We start from the raw sequence: 11,619 nt of genomic DNA, 5'->3' as shown, positions 1-11,619 counted from the left end.
CCTGATCTTAGAGGGAAGGCTCTTAGTTTTTCCCAATTGAGGATGATGCTTGCTGTAAGCTTGTGGTAGATGGTTTTAACTATATTGAGGATAGTCCCCTCTGTACACATTTTGGCGAGGGTTTTCTTCAAAAATGGGTGCAGGATCTTGTCAAATGCTTTATCTGCATCTATTGATACGATCATATGTTTTTTATCTTTTCTTTTGTTTATATGATCGATTATGTTTATTGATTTCTGAATGTTAAACTATCCTTGCATCCCCAGGATGACATATCCCCTCAAACATATAATCATCTAAACTTTGATAAAGGAGCAAGTAATGTGAATTGAGCAAGGAAAGCCTCTTTAACAAATTGTGCGAGCAAAACTGGACAGCTACATGCACAAAATGGGCTCAGATCTCTGCTTAACTCCATGTACAATAGTAAGACCAAAATAGATTAAAGACCTCAACATCAGACCGGAATAATCCATAAGGTACATTAAAGACAAAGTTGGCAAAATACTCCATGACATTGAAGCTAATGGTATCTCCAAAGATGTCACGCCACTGACCAAGCAAGTGAAAACAGAGATAGACAAATGGGACTATCTTAAACTAACAAGCTTCTGCACCTCAAAAGAAACAAAAGAAAGAGAAAATAAAAGGACAGTCTACAGAATGGGAAAGGATATTTGCCCTATACCCATGCAACAAGAGGTCGATATCAAGGATATACAAAGTACTGCTTGAACTCCACAAGAAGAAAGCATCCAACCCCATCAAAAATTGGGGCGACGAAAACAACAGAAACTTTCTCAAAGAAGAAATCCTAATGGCAAAAAGGCACATGAGAAAATGCTCTACATAATTAATCATCAGGGAGATATAGATCGAAACAATAGTAAGATATCATCTCACACCACAGAGACTGGCCCATATCAACAAGAACAAAAGCAACCGGTGTTGGTGTGGATGTGGTGAGAAAGGGACCTGTCTTCACTGCTGGTGGGAATACTGACTGGTTCAGCCCTTTTGGGAAACAGTATGGATGATTCTCAAAAAATTAGAAATTGAGCTCCCATTTGACCCAGCAATACCACTTCTGGGAATATATCTCAGAGAGGCAAAAATTATAGTGGAAGTGCATCTGCACTTGTTTGTTCATTGCAGCACTCTTTACAATAGCCAGAATCTGGATAAAACCTGAGTGCCTGATAACAGATGACTGGTTAAAGAAACTTTGGTACATCTACACAATGGAGTACTATGTAGCTGTTAGAAAAGATGAAGTCATGAAATTTACATATAAGTGGTACTACATGGAAAGTATCATGGTAAGCAAAATGAGTCAGAAAGAGAGGGACAGACATAGAAAGATTGCATTCATCTGGAGAACATAAAGTAACAAAATAGGAGACTAATGCCCAAGAGTAGAACTGTCATCGATTTTTTTGAGTGAGTCCAGTAAAGTCTCCTACGACTTGTTGTTACTGTGTTTGACATATCGAATACATCACGCGTAGCTTGCCAGGCTTTGCTGTGCAGGCAAGATACTCTCGTTAACTTGCGGGGCTCTCCGAGAGGGGCGAAGGAATTGAACTTTTTCGGCCAGGTTGGCCGCATGCAAGGCAAATGCTCTACCCCCTATTCTATCGCTCCAGTCCCTAGAATGGTCGAGATAAATACCAGGAGGTTTTCTCCATGGCTTGGAGGCCAGCCGTACATGCTAGGGGAAAAGGCACTCAGATACAGAAGGGAGTACCAAATAAAGAGTGTTGGGAGGATCCTTCCAGGATGAGAGATGCATGCTGAAATCACACTATAGACCCAACATAATTTTGCCACTCAATGCCTCTTTTGTTAACCACAGCACCCAAAAAGAGTGAGAACAAAAGGAAATGCCCTGCCACAGAGGCAGGGTCGGATAGGGCAATGGGGGATGGGATACTGGGATCTGTGGTGGTGGAGAATGGGCACTGCTTGAGGGATGGGTCCTCGATCATTGTATAACTGAAACCCAAGCACAAAATTTGTAAGTCTACAACTGTACCTTATGGTGTTTCACTAATAAAAATTTATTAAAAAAATGTTGCCATGTTAATGAAAAAACACACAAACAAGACTTTAGAAATAATAATGGTTATATACTGAAAACCTTTTGAAAAAGAAAACTGAGTTGTGTTATTGAACAACATTGTCTAGAAATCTAAACATTTCTGAGAATATTGTGACCAACTAGTGTAGAGTTCTATAAAGTAAGAGGTTTATGAGAGAGGACGTGGTTTTTGCTACCACTGAACTATACCTGTGCATTTGTGTGGTGGTGGTGGGAGGTTGCTTTTTAACAAATAATCAACAGTGTCTATAATATGAGGGTCATGGCAGTATCAAAGCATGGAATAAAATAAGAATATGAACTCAAAAAAAGGAAAAAAGAACAATGAGCAGAATAAATACATATCACACCAAAAATGTGTCCACGATTCATGTGACAAATTCTTAATATTGAAGATGTGTAAAACACTGGCAGAACATTACAAGAATAAAACAATCAACCTCATGAAAATTAAAATATTGTGGGAAGAGATGAACAGAGACTTTTTTCAAAGAAGAAAAACAAAAGATAAACAAAAAGGATATGAACAAATGCCCTGCATCACTTCTATCAGGAAAATGAAAATGAAAACAACTATGAGGTAACAATAATAACACCAAACATTAGCCAAGCAGCACGAATGCTGGCCCACTTCGACCGTGAGTGTGGAAAGGTCGGACTACAGCTGAATCTTACGAAGACAATGTTTATGAGAAACGGCCTTATTCCTGATGCCCCATTTGCTCGCAACAGAACGATCATCTCCAAATGCAAGAGCTATGTATACCTAAGTCGAGAAGTCAACATGACAAATGACCTGGCACCCGAGCTGCGGAGGCAGATGAGAGCGGCTTGGAACACCTTCAAGCGCATCGAAGAAATAGCTAAGAGGATGAAGAAGCTCCGGCTCCAGGCACATCTCTTTTATTCTACTGTTCTTCCTGCATTAACATATGCCTCAGAGACCTGGGCCCTACGCAAACAGGATGAGAACGCTATTGGGGTCTCCCAAAGAGGAATTGAAAGAGCTATGCTTGGAATATCACGTTTCACTCAAAGGAGAGAAAGAATCCGGAGTTCCGACCTCCATCGACGATCAATAATCAGGGACACTGTCTCGTTTGCCAAGGTATCAAGAATCAGATGGGTTGGTCACGTAATGAGATTCAAAGATGACCGCTGGACTAGAGCTGTTACCGACTGGATTCCACGGGATGTCAAAAGACCGCGTGGCTGCCCACCTGCCAGATGCTCAGACTTCTTCATTAAAATCATAAATGATCAGTTTGAGGCTCTTCGTGTTCCTAGAGCGAACAGACGCCATTGGGCTACACTAGCACGCGACAGGGACAAATGGAGACATTACTGGCGCCCGCTCGAGCAAATTGACGATTAACGGGAAGTCAAGTGATCAACTGATCAAGTGATGAAGAAACAAAATAATGTTTCATGCCAGGGACACTAGCACAAATCACAAATAACAAAATCAACCAGTGTTGGTGAAGATATGGGGGAAAAAAAGACCCTCATTGACTGTTGGGGGAATGTCAACTGGTCTAGCTGTTTTGGGAAAACTATATATATTTTTTGACACTATTCAAAAAAAAGACAACCAAGAAACTGGGGTAATGGCTGCAGTCAATGGACTCTGGTGGACGGTGTGGTGCAGAAACTTTTATGTATGAAAGTATAAAAATAATGGTTTTATTAATTATGGTGCTTAAAACATTTTAGAAGAAGATATTGGCGGGCCAGAGCAATAGCACAGAGGGTAGGGTGTTTGGTTTGCATGCGGCTGACCCAGATTCAGTCCCCAGTATCCCATATGGTCCCTAAAGCACTGGTAGGAGTAATTCCTGATAACAGAACCAGTAGTAACCCCTGAGCATCTCTGGGTGTGACCCAAAAGCAAATATCTATTTCTATATCTATATAGGCAATAAATGAGTTATGTGCATCTGCACAGCATAAGCAAAAAAAATAATTAACTATAAGAAAAACAAAATAGCTAGAGTGGTATCATAGAGGACAGGAACACATACCATGCATGCTGCAGACACAGAGCTCTGCCAGGAATTACCCATCCAAGTAGACACAGCCAGAAATAAGTTGTGAGCATTGCTGGGGGTGACAATACCTAACACACACACACACACACACACACGAAAGGAAATAAAAGAATCAACATGCACACTGCATACGTTTAGATAAGTACTCCAGGACTTATCCATCAGTGATAGTAATATAGCTATGATATATACACAGGCAATATGGACTTTATCAGAACTGCAATGTTGCTGTGCAAAGAAGAAAAGATAAAATTGTGGGTGCTTGTCTTATATACTTCTATGTGTGTGTATGTCTGCATAAGTATTTATTGTAGCGAAAATATTGTGTGAGAACAAGTTATTAATTTTAGGCCCAAACTATTCTGAACTCTTCCTTCATAAGGCAGTGAGGAATACAGTGCCAACATGATTTTCCCCAGAGTGCCCAATTCTTAGGGATTTCCAGAATTATGGAGATTCTGATCTGGACTAGTATATCAACCTTAAGTCTATATATTGAGTATAACATAAGAGATTAAGGAAATACAGAAAGCTAACTATGGCTTGTGTCCTCAATCACTGACGCTCTGACCTCTGAAAATTACCTATGAAAGAACAGGAGACCTTACCTAACTCCACTCTATAAGTTGGAGGATATAGTGGGGGAAACTGAATATACATAGGCCTGTGGCAGTATTTTCTGCCCTTGAATCGCCATCCAGTATTCAGTCTGTTGCCAGTCTTGGAACGCCTTGAGGTCCTCTGGACAGCAGCTAGACTATGCCTTTCCAGGTCTCGGCTTCTGACTATCTGAGAGAATCAGAGCAACTGGTCGTCATGACTGGATACAAGTAGCAAGATCAAAGATAGAAATCTGGAGTCCTCATTTAAAATCTAGACATATTTAGATGTCCTGGACATCCACATTGCAGGAAAAGAGATGCAAAATGAGAATCTGAGGCACCTTTCATGGTTCCTCCACATGTTCTAATTTCCTCACTCATTCTGGGCCCCAGGACACCAAAAGATATATTTCACTTTTTTTTTTCTTTCTGGTCTTCCACCAGCCATAACTGAGGCAGTATAAACAGAAAAAAACACATCGTGGTCATTCTGGAACACCCTCCCCCCCTCAATCCCACTCAAAATTGGCTTTTTGTTCATTTTTCCAGAGTAACTTCATGAATTGTTGAGTGGCAGGAGAGAATGGAGATTCTCTGATTATCCCCAGTTATTGTGTCCCAGCATGTTCCTTGACTGAGAATCCTATTCGGCCTGCCATCAGGATGGACTGATTGAAGAACCCATGTACAATAGGACAAGAGAAGAGGAGGATGGAATATCATCACTTGAAAGATACAGAAGAGGAAAGAAGAATAGGAGTATATGACTTGCCGAAATAATTAACTGTGGGAGACACACAAGGATTAACTGAGATGGGGGCAGATATAAGGGGAGCCGGGTGGGGGGAGTGAGTGGACAACATGGAAACTCATACAAAATTAACAACCTTTGGCAAGGATCACTCATTTCTTTGACTGTAATTTGCAAAATATAGTCTTTTAGAAGTATATCCACCCACTGAGAGAGCACTGTGGATGTCTAAACTGGGTGAGCAGGAAGCAGGAGCTTGAAAACTGTGGCAAGAATGACCCACAAAACAAGGCAGCTTTGCACTTGATTCTAAGATAACTTAGCCACCTGAAAAAGTTAAGATCATTTGAGAAACATAGTGGAATTCGACCCTCATATGGAGTGTCAAAGGAGCATTAAGATCATCGATTTCTCTGTATCCAGGGTAGATACAGACATGCCTGCATGGTGCTATGAAGCATTAGTCTCTAGTGGAACCCTTCATCTGTTTCTGTGCATTCTCTTGAGAGGAAACTTACTGCTGGACTATAAACACAAGATTATATGAAGGAACAACTTTTTTTTTCTTTGCGTGTTGGGTTACATCCAGCGATGCACAGGCATTAATCCTAGCTCATGCACTCAAGAATTACTCCTGGCTGTACTCGGACGACCCTATGGGATCCTGGGAATCGAACTTGGGTCAGCTGCGTGCAAAGAAATGCCCTACTCCCGGTGCTATTCAGCCCCATGAAGGAACAACCTTAACCATCCAAGTCCACTTCTGCTGCAAATCAGGCCTGTCAAATGTTCCTCAGAGTGGATGGATTGAAAAAGCAATTCATTAGGATTGTGGCTGAAACTTGGGAGATGGTGGTCTCAAAACCTTGAGATCCCGTGTCTCTCTTGATTACAAAATAAGATCCTATCAGAATGATCCTTCAGAACAAGTGTTAGAATATCCAGAAAACAATAACCAAAACCTGAGTTGGCACTAATCTATTGGAGGTAGGTCTTTTAGGTATAATAAGGTAAAGGCCCTCCCTTTGATCATCGATTTGCTCGAGCAGGCCCAGTAACGTCTCCATTGGAGACTTTGTTGTTCTGTGTTTGGCATATCGAATACGTCACAGGTAGCTTGCCAGGCTCTGCCATGCGGACGAGATACTCTCTGTAACTTGCCAGGCTCTCTGAAAGGGGCGGAGGAATTGAACTCAGATCGGCCATGTTGGCTGCGTGCAAGGCAAACACCCTACCGCTATGCTATCGCTCCAGCCCTAAAACTCTAAAGTTTTATTATATTTAACAGGATAAACCCCATTTCAATTGTGTTAAATATGTTTTCGAGGACAGATGAGGGAAATATTCTTTATATTTTCAAAACCACAAATACAGAAGGGTTTCCACTTCAGGGTTTTGGAGCACATACATAATATCACTTGTATGTAATTGAAAAAATTATGGCATCCCAAGGGAAAGAGACTGGAATGGCACGATTAGGTGAGGGATACATGGCCTCTATGAAATCTCAGCAAAGGGATGAAGAGGGCCTCAATTAAATCCAGGTTTTTGGCCTCACACCTGTGACCCTGAATTCTCCCTGCTCTTCATAGTGTTGTAGGTTGGCTGGGCAGTGTATCTGTGAATGTCCAGGATTCAGAGGTAGAGGGTGAGCATTCCCAGCACGAGGGGCCATGAAGAGGTCATTATGTGCAGGAAGTCCAGGTATAAGGACCAGGAAGTGACATCGCTCCCATGAGCAAGCAAAATAGAATTTGGAACCCTGGTCAAAAGGCACTCACGTTCTAGAAACGGCAGTTTGCTTGTTTCATGTGCTGGTGAAGGAGAGACACAGCGATGTTGTGCTGCTGGCGTCAATCCCCAGGCTGTGCCCAGAAGAGCCAGAAGAGGAACATTGTGAAGAGATTTAGAGAGTGGGTGAGGACCTACCACAGACCTGTCGAACCTCTGCCCCAGAGGTCATCAAGGGTAAGGCAGCACAGGCAGGGCAGGACAGTCTGGGACACACCACAGATGCCCAAGAGTCACTCCCAAACCCCTCCCCACATGTGTGTGACTGTGTGTGTGTGTGTGTGTTCTTGGGTGTGTATGTATGTGTGTGTGTGCGTACGTTTGTGTAGAAAGGGCTACCCTGAGAGTAGACTGGGTCAAAGTCACACTCAGAGCCAGTCTTCCTATTTGGTTAGCAAGTATTGGATGGAGACCTTTAGTCAAAATTAATCTTCACTTCAAGGTTTATTTTGTGTGTCCCCGAAGTACCCATGTACTGGTCTGCAGGGGTCTGAGGGTCAGGCAAGAGGACTGAGCAGTGGTGATGACAGTGTATAGTGCTCAGTTTACAGCCAAAGAGCCCTCAGGGGAACACAGAGAAAAGACACATGTAGTGGGTGAGGACTCATGGCAAAGCCTGCCCAACAGCTCCCCCAGAGGCCATCCAGGGTAACACAAAGCAGCACAGAGAGGACTGTCCAGTCCAGGAGAAAACACTGATGCCGAAGGGTAATCTAGAGCCCTCCCCAAGTGTGTGTGCATGGGAGGTGTGTTTAGCTTGTACGACAGAGAAAGATTGAGGTGGGAGGGGGACAGGTTCCTGGTAAGGGGCTATCCTGACCAGTAGGGTGGGCCAAAGTCACAACCAGAGATAGTCCTGTTAGTGGGTTGGCGATTATTGGATGGTGGCCTTCAGACAAGACTGATCTTCACTTCAAAGTGTAAATCATGGTCATCCCTGACTGCCCCTTTACAAGTCACTATGGGTCTTGAGGACAGTCTGGGGGACTGAACAGCAGTGATGACTGTGTACAGGCGTGAATGCTCAAGTTCTGCTGCTCTGTTTCATCAGCGCTACAGAGAGACAGAAGAAGAGCTGATCACTGAGGACACCCAGTACCTCTCCTTCGATGTCAGAGAGGTGTTGCCCAGCAACGAGAAGATCTGGCAGTGGTGCGGGGTGGTTTGGGTCGAAGAGAGGTGTGCCAAAAGTGGAGTCCAAGTTGGCGAAGGAGAGCCTTCTCATGAGATAAGAGTATACCCACTGTACAATGCATTGATTGTGCATTGGGCACAAGATTCAGAGGACCTCAAGGAGGATGGTGAGAGATCAGGATGGGTGTGTCTGAGCATATCCATGGGATGCTGCAGGGAGTTCACAACCAGAGGCATCCCAGAATCTGTATTCCTGTGATCAGTCTCAGGTCTCCTAGCCCAAGGACTGGACAGAGGTCCTGTAGTGGACTGTGAACTTGACGCCCTGCAGATTGCAGGAGGGATCTGACCTTGGGAAAGTGTTTGCAAGTGGGCATACGGGTGATTTCCTTCTGCTCTCTCATATCCTATTCCTTCTCTACAAGTAGAACTGGCTCTTCCTCCTGCCCCTCTCCCACCAAAGGAAGCGGGTAGAAATGGAGAAGCCAGAGGAGGTCCCAAGATTGTCCCTGATATGCCGCCTGCAGAAATGGATCCAGTGTCCTACAGCATCATCAGTGAAGTCTGCTCCCAGCTCATGGAGCTGCCGCATGTGCAGCCTCACTGGAACATAGTTTAGGTCCTGGAAAGGTGGGCCCAGTGACACCTTACAGTGATCCAGCAGCACTGATCCCCCAAGCAGAGCACCGGCTGGGCTGGGCACTCCCTGCAGATACAGAGTGTTCTGGCTTATCTATGGACTCATTGTACTGTCAGATGTAGTTTCTGAGTTTTATCATTCTATTTTTACATTTAAATAAAGTTTGTTTGTTATTGTGAATGGCATGGTTCCTGGGTAGGAGCAGAATACTGGCAGTGCTTTGAAATCATCACTCAAAATTTTTGACGAACATTTCTGGGCCCCTTAGAATCTTCTTGTTGAATAACTCTTCCCCACCCTCTCTCTACCAGGTCCTAAAAGCAGAAGTTTGTTTTGATTCCATGTCTCCTTACCTATTCTTCATACCTCCCACCTTTGGTAACACAGAATGCATAACTGTGGTGTCTCACACAGCTATTAGTTTTAACTGAGAGATTTGGAGGTTGCCTTTTTTTTTTTAAATATACCTCAAATGAAAAGACCTAGATGGAGCAGGTATATGTGACTGAAATTTTTTCTAATGAAACATATAATGTTAGCAGAACACCTCAATTGTAGCATGACACTAGAGCCAGAAGCATAAATTCTGGCTCATTAATGGCCTAGTCAAAATCAGAAGAAACTCAATTGAGAAGGCAATGGGAAACTGAGTTATCCTGACAACCCATGGGTTGTATCCCATCTTCCCCAGCCTATGCAAACTCAAGTTGAGAAAGGGGCCAATGGGCAGGATACTCAGCGTAGACTAAGTCTAACTTCAAGGGGAGACAACAACTTTCCCTTCTCATGCCTCAACAAGGTGAGTGTAGGGACCTGCAGGAGGAAGAGCCTGATGGAGCTGCAAGCACCTTCGCTGTCGTCACCGGCTGCCCGTTCCCTGCCGCCCGCGTGTCTGCAACCCTATTGGCCTGCCCTGCTTAGGGAAGGGGCCTCGCTGTTCCCCTTCCCCGCCCCGCCCCCCGCCCCCGAGTCCGGAAGCGCCTGGCCAGCTCTTCCTCACCCTGAGGTCTCCCTCCCGCCCCCGGAAAGCTGACCAGCCACCAGCAACCCCCAGTGTCACCATGGCAACTGCACCATACAACGACTCTTACATCTTTAAATATACTATTACCGGGGACATGGGCGTAGGAAAATCTTGCTTGCTTCATCAATTTACAGGAAAAAATAATGATGGCCGATTGTCCTCACACAATTGGTGTCGAATTTGGTACAAGAATAATTGAACTTAGTGGTCAAAAAATTAAACTTCAGATTTGGTATACAGCAGGACAGGAGAGGTTTAGGGCTGTTACTCGGAGCTACTACAGAGGTACTGCGGGGGCACTTACCGGGTATGATATCACTAGAAGAAGTCCATATGACCACTTAAGCAGCTGCTTGACAGATGCAAAGAATCTCACCAATCCAAATACTGTAATAATTCTCATAGGAGATAAGGCAGATTTGGAGGCACGGAGAGATGTTACACATGAAGAAGCCAAACAGTTTGCTGAAGAAAATGCCTTATTGTTCCTTGAAGCAAGTGCAAAAACGGAAGAGAATGTTGAAGATGCTTTCCTTGAAGCTGCCAGGAAAATCTGCCAGGATGAAAGCCTGGACCTAAATGCTGCTGGTGTACAACACAAACACAGAATGAGTCTGGTGTACAACACAAACCTTCAGCTCAACAGGGAGGCCAGCTAAGCTGTGAACCCCAACCTCAGAGAGAAGGCTGTGGCTGTTAGTGACCTCTTCGCTATGGCCCTCATTTGACCTCTCACCCCTGTCAGTTGGAAGCAGTATTTTCAACTGCCTCGTTGTCTTCTGTACATCTTACTGGGTTTAATTAAAAAGGAAAAAAAAGAAAAAACAGCTCTGTTGTAAAGACAGTGTAACACAATACTAAACTGCTAACAACTAGATGTAATCAGGTTATCAAAGGCAAGTAGAGTAATAAATCTCTCCTGCATGGTAAATCTAGAATTGTTTTCCCCTCTTGATTGTCTTCTCATAGGTATGTCACCAGCACATAATTTAAACTGAACACTGATGCTATCTTCCTGATTTTTATCTCTTTATGGGCAATGCTTTGTCTCACTGTATGGTTTAATTTGATGGTATCTTAAACCTTTGCTTCCATCTTTTACTGTTAACGTATGTCTGTTGTAACCAATGTTTATTGCTGTGAAATGACTTCTGGTAGTTGAGAAAGGGTTCTGTAACTGCTTTTATTTTGTTTTTGTCATATAAATTCCCTCGTGTGGGTGGAATTTTTCTTGAGGAGGTTTGCTTGTTAGCCTTGCACAGAAAAAATAGCCATTTATCTTTTCCTCTTGTGCATAATAGCTTTCTCTTTTTTAACACCATTTTATTCTTTTTTCTTTAGCAAAAAGTAAATATGTCTAAATTTTGAAGGAACTAAACTAAAAATACATTCTGTGTATATTATTTTAATGAAGAAAATAAATTTATTACTGGCATTGGAACAGTATAAAATACCAGTTTGCACAGTATGACCTATATGGGACCATGTTACTCCCTTCCATTTCACACAAGGAAATAGACACAACTGC

General features: G+C 43.2%; 1 pseudogene; it reads left to right on the top strand.

The window, feature by feature from the left end:
* The first annotated feature begins 10,128 nt into the window (after nucleotides 1-10,128).
* LOC130030450 (ras-related protein Rab-14-like) lies at nucleotides 10,129-10,750 on the top strand (annotated as a pseudogene).
* Nucleotides 10,751-11,619: the final 869 nt, after the last annotated feature.

Source organism: Sorex fumeus, unplaced genomic scaffold (genome assembly GCF_029834395.1).
Source record: "Sorex fumeus unplaced genomic scaffold, SorFum_2.1 ptg000044l, whole genome shotgun sequence".
Lineage (NCBI taxonomy): Eukaryota > Metazoa > Chordata > Mammalia > Eulipotyphla > Soricidae > Sorex > Sorex fumeus.
Note: the sequence above shows the minus strand (reverse complement) of the source record. Positions and strands in the feature narration are given on the sequence as shown.